Source organism: Dromiciops gliroides, chromosome 1 (assembly GCF_019393635.1).
Source record: "Dromiciops gliroides isolate mDroGli1 chromosome 1, mDroGli1.pri, whole genome shotgun sequence".
Lineage (NCBI taxonomy): Eukaryota > Metazoa > Chordata > Mammalia > Microbiotheria > Microbiotheriidae > Dromiciops > Dromiciops gliroides.
The window spans coordinates 158,064,806-158,071,028 of record NC_057861.1 but is presented as its reverse complement, the minus strand read 5'-3'; positions in this window follow the sequence as shown (position 1 = coordinate 158,071,028).

The following is a 6,223-nucleotide window of genomic DNA, read 5'->3' as shown; positions in this document are numbered from 1 at the left end:
CCCCACCCAACCACAGTACTGTGTCTCTTAAGTCACTTGTCACTTTAGCTAATTTTTTTAAAGGTAACTTCTTTCCCCTTCAGTTTGTCCTCTCCACTAATTTTTTTTTTGGTGGGGCAGTAAGGGTTAACTTGCCCAGGGTCACACAGCTAGTGTCTAGTGGCTGAAGTTGGATTTGAACTCAGGTCCTCCTGAATCCAGGGCCAGTGCTTCATCCACTGCACCATATAGCTGCCCCCTTCCTTAATTTTTTTTTAATGAGGCAATTGGGGTTAAGTGACTTGCCCAGGGTCACACAGCTAGTAAGTGTTAAGTGTCTCAGGCTGGATTTGAACTCAGGTACTCCTGACTCCAGGGCTGGTGCTCTATCCACTGCTCCATCTAGCTGCCACCCCCTTCATTAATTTTTAAAATTTCATATTTTGCATCCTTTTCCTAGGGTCAGCTAGGTGATGTAGTGAACTCATTTTCCCGAGTTCAAATGTGACCTCAGACAGTAGCACTATGACCCTTAACCCTGTTTACCTAAGTTTCCTCATCAATAAATTGAGCTGGAGAGGGAAATGGCAAACCACTTCAGTATTTTTACCAAGAAAACCCCAATTGGTATCATGAAGAGTTGAACAGGACTGACACAGCTGAACTACAACAACAAATCTTTTTCAAAGGATTTCTCTCACTCTCCGTTCTGGACCCTCATTGTTTGAATTATTACTTATTATTAACTAGTTGTGAGGGAAAAAATCCATCCTCTTCTCAATAATTCTCAGGAACTCAGCAGCAAAGTGACAAAGGCTTTATTTTCTTCTCATGAGAAGGAGGCACCCTAGTGTGCAGTTAGTGGGTGCCCAGAAAGGGGGCTTGCAGGCCCTGTTTTATACCCTACTCCCTAATGCTAATGGACCTTCCCCTTTTTCATCACTGGTGGGGTTATAATCTATGCGCAAAAGCTAGCTAATGGGAATGCAGTATTCCCACCCCTCTTCCTTGTATGGGCTTGACTCAGGAGTGGACCTTATACTTCCTTATATGGACACAACTCTGGAGTGGACCTTATTGAGACCAGGTCTCCTTGAACCATGTGACTTTGCTAACCTGAGGGGGAGGAGGGGATCTGAGACCTTTGTCCTACAAACAGGTCTGGGGGAGTATGACTGACTGTTATATCCATATTGAGAGGAGACAACTACCCGTTTCTCACACTAGTCCCTTTTCCATTCTTTGAATTCCTCATGGAATCAAAACTTCAGAGGTATTCATTCTGAGCTCTCTCCTTTAGGTGGTTTCTGCCACTGCTTTGTAGAACTTCCCCTTGAATTTCTGTTTTCCATTTTACCCTAGTCCTAGGACACTGCCAGTCCTTGCATGTGACAGAGGGGACATTGTCCTGTGGTAGGCCTCTCCACCCCGCCCTCCCCTTCCCTGATTATGCTGCTGACAATTGATTTTTACCCTTTGCCTGGTTACCTTCTTTTATTATTTGCTTCAGCATTTCCTCCCTAGGTCTATACTACTCTTCTATTCCCCCAGGTGTCCCTTGCGCCAAGGAATTCTACCTCTACACCTTGATAGAATGAGTGGTCTTTTCAAGCACCAAATCCCCCAAACTACATCCAGCACAAAGTCCCCCATCTCCTTCACAAAAGATCTGCTCTTTACCAAAAAGAGCATTCATTAATGCAACTCCCTATCAGCACCAAAGCAATGCCTTACTCTTTCCCCTTCATTTTCACTCCTTCCCTCCTCTTCTTTACCCAATCCCCTGCAGGCTTTTCTATTCCAGAGAGACCAGAGGAGTCATCTTCCTTTCATTGTTTGGCCTTGATTTGACCTAGGCACATCAAACATCCTCCTGATGTCCTTGCCTCCCTTTCATTCACTCTCCCATTTTGTAATGTAGTCTAAACAAAAAGCATTGATTCACCTGTAGGTGGGATGTGGAAAAGTTCTTTCCATAACTCCCCAGGTCCACCTCTTCTGTTAGCTCTTTGTGACTTCAGTCTTCACCTGGGCCTCCTCGTGTATTTAGAAAGAAAGCTTTTACATGTCTCTGTCTTCTCACTCTCTTAGCATTCTTGGATAGCATCCTGTGGATGGTTGCATTTGTTCACCCTTCCTGCATTTTTATTATCTGGGGTGTTCAAGAAGCAAATTATTTCTTCAGGTCTGGTTTTCTTTTTAGGAATGTTTTTCATGACTTTTATTACTGAATACTTACCTTTCTTCATTTATGGTCAAGCTTACTTTTACCAGGTGTAGGTCACTTTGGGCTGCATCCTGAATTCCATTGCTCTTTGAAACTCCATTTCCAATTCCATTTCCTCCTGTGTTTTCTAGTGGTTCCAGTATAGTCTTGTGTTATTCAAATGGATTTTCCTTTGTATTTGAAAATCTTTCTCTAGGTTACTTCCAGATTTTGTTGTTTCTGAATTGAATTGCTAAATTTAACTACTGTGTATCTTAGAGTTTGCAGCCTTGGGCTTATTTCTGGAGGTGAAAGCAATCTATGGTTTTTTCAATTGGTATTTTATTTTATGTTTAGAAGTTCTGGGCAGTTTTCTTGCATTATTAATTGCTTTATGCTGTTCTGGTTTTTTGAATTGCCATTTTCTGTTAGGAGATCTCTAATCCTTCAACTGTCTCTTCCCATCTTGTCTTCTAGTTCAATGTGTTTTACTTGGATAGAAATGATATTTTCTTTTAATGTTAGTGTTTTTTCCTTCTCATCTTTTAGATTACCATCTACTTCTATATTCATGCATTCCCAGTCTATTCTCTTTTGTGTTTTGGTTGAGGCTTGCCATTGCAGATATTGTTCAGTCATTTTTCAGTCATGTCTGATTCTTCATGACCTATTTGGGGTTTTCGTGGCAAAGACATTGTAGTGGTTTGCCAATTCCTTCTCCAGCTCATTTTAAAGATGAGAAAATTGAGGTAAACAGGGTTAAATTACTTACTCAGTGTAATACAGGTAGTAACTGTCTAAGGCCATGTTTGAGCTCAGAAAGATGAGTCTTTTTGACACTAGGTCTAGCACTCTATTCACTTGTTAACCTGGAAATTAAGGAAACAATCAATATAGCAGAAATAAGGTCTTTAATGGGGCAGAGGAACTATAGCTCCTGGTATCGTGGTATCCTGGTATCCTGGTATCGCAAAGCAAAGCTTGGAAGCTAGGAATACCCAAAGATGGGAACAGAGGACAGGGTTTTTAATGGTGTAACAGAACAAAAAGGGAACCAAAAGATTGCTCCAGAGTGACATATAACTAATTAATGTAAATGAACCTTTGACTAAAGAAATAATAGAACTGCTCCTAAATTAAGTATAGGCATTACTGACTCTGAATAGAAACTACTTAATGTAGGTGGACCCTTTTTACATAATAACATAAAGTGCTGGGAGTAAGGTGGGGAACATTGGGAGGGGATAAGTTGCGTGGGGGAAGGTCCATAAGTCCATTAGAGTCTGGAAATGACAAGACAGTCAAACCCAGGCAATTTACCTCCCGGGGAAAGAGGGGATTGGGTGGGGAATCAGTTTCTCACTAAATTTTGTAGTTCTTACACTACACCACCTAGTTGCCCGGCATGGCAGATAACTATCTTTCTATTTTGTCCGTTTTTCTTCTTAAAAATCTTGTTTCTCTTTTAAACCACTTACGAACAAGTGTTGTGGTCCCATGTCTCCTTGAATTGCACGGAGGACCACAGGGTCCTCTGTTTCATCATATAGTGGATCATTTTCCTTTATTTGCAGTGTTCATGGATGTCTTGACTCATTTACTACATCTAGAGAGCATATTTTCTTCTACAGTTAAAATTTTCCCTGTTGATTTTTCTGCTTGTGTTTAATTTTAGTTGTCTTCTTCCTGAAGTCTTTTGTCATTTTATTCTTTTTTTCCTTATGTTCCTCTATTACTCATTTTCTTTCTCCCTTCCCTCTTATGGTCATTTTCCTGGGGGGTAGATGTCAAAAAGGCACAGCCTCTTCCCATGCTGGGCAATTCATGGTACACTAATCTGCATCTGTGCCCAAGCAACTTTTGAGAGTACTGAACTGGCCTCAAGTGATGCCAGACTCTTTCCTTCAGACTTAATAGAGTGCTGCATAGCCATCCTCCCACTAAGCACCTTTCCCATTCCTTCCCGTTTCTCTGGCCCAGAACATCATATGGCTGTCACATTGGTGCTATTGGAACTTAGGATGATTTCTGTCATTTGGAGTCTGTGTCTCTGAGGCTTTGAGAGTCAGGGTGGGATTGAACTCTGTATCAAACCCAAACACATCTTGTCCTGTTCCCTATGTTCCTCTGCTCTATTGTAGAAATGCTTACAGCACAGAACCTTGCTATAGTGATGGCTACCCAAGCTCCAGCAAACTTCTGCAGACTAGAATCCAGATCTTTATGGCACTAGAAAGAGGGAGTAGAGGGATTAGGATGTGGGGTTTGGTTTTATTGCAAGCCCGTAGGTTGGTTCCTTGGTTCTATAGTGGGCAGCCTTGCTGTTCATATCATGATATGTGGTAGGGGAGGAGATGCTCACTGGGATCAAAGGTTTCACTTTATTGGTTTGTTTGTTCTGTTCTTTTAAACTTTCTTTTGGGTTACTGGTGTTCTATTCCATGAAGACAACTGAAGTTGCTCTATCTTGCAATTTCTGTTTTGGAGATATTTAAGAGGTCATGAGGATCTGAGAAAATGTCTAGTACTCCATCTTGGTCGTGTGTAACTCAGAAAAATCCCCAGGTACCAAACTTTGAGTAACTCATTATGTTGGCTCAACTTTTCTTGACTCCAAAGTTGGTTTCTGATCCACTAAACAGTATCATAATCTTTTGTTTAAGACAACATCGTTGGAACCATCCCTAACCTTCCCTCCCTTTTGGAAGCCAGGCAGAGGCCTTAGATAGCAACACAACTGACTTGCCTGTTTCCTGCTCCCTTTTTTCATATGTGCTGTTAAGATCGTGATATTATGATTATAGAAAAACCTAAAACGCCCTCTCCCTAACTTCCAGCAAATTAATAAGAGTATCAGAAATAAACATCTACATCCAGTCAAGATCTAAAGAAAAGCCAGAAGCCAGTGAAGGTCTAGAAAGGAGTTAATACTAGGGAAGGTAGTTCAAGCCAAGGTAAATTGTCCTAAAGTCTACAAGTGCTAAAAAGAAGCCCCACCAAGGAAATGAGGTAAACAAAAGAAAGTACCAAATATAATAAACAGATTCTATGCATTAAAAAGAAATGTGAATAAAATACTTTTATTTTTTTTTAAAAAAGGAATGTGAGTTACAGAGGGAAAAAATGGCTTGATTCCAGGCGCTGAAAGAAATCACAGGAAAAAGTTAAACATTTGGAGAAAAAAAATCAAGAAGAAGGGGGAAGAAATTAACTATTTTCAATAATTGATATGCACAAAAAGAATATACAAAAGTAGAGGAAGGGTTAGGAGAAGCAGGCATTTTATAATCTACGTTACTCAAAATAGGATTGAATACAGTTTGTGTAGATGTAGATTAAATTTAACAATAAAATAGTCTACTAGGAAAAGACAAGAAAAAGAGACTAGTGGGAGGGAACTTTCAGAAGTAAAGCTTCTGATACTGTAACTTTCTTTCATTCTTTTTTTTTTTTTTGGTGAGGCAATTGGGGTTAAGTGGCTTGCCCAGGGTCACACAACTAGTAAGTGTTAAGTGTCTGAGGTCGGATTTGAACTCGGGTCTTCCTGAATCCAGGGTCGGTGCTTTATCCACTGCGCCATCTAGCTGCCCGCTTCTGATACTGTAAATTTCAAAGGCTAGATTACCAAATAGGTGTTATAAAGGGGAGAAAAAAAGCATGAAAACTAGAGATTAGTGTTTATATTGGTGAAGAGTCAAAGTTGTAGGAACCAAACATTTCAGTTGTACACTATTAGTGTTGATCACTCATTTACTCCACCTCATTCTTTGCAGAAGGGACAAAAGAGAGGAAAAAATTAGAGAATATATTGGAGGAGAATACAATTAATAGTCGTATCTCAGATGTTGTTATTTGGCAAAGAAGAAAAATGAGTGGTCATCTCATAATTCCATGGTTTTTTGCGTAGAGAAAGTACTTTTCTTATGGGAAATTAGAAATACTTTATTAGAAAATGTAGGGGCAGCTAGGTGGTGCAGTGGATAGAGCACTGGCCCCTGGAGTCAGGAGTACCTGGGGTTCAAATCTGGCCTCAGACAC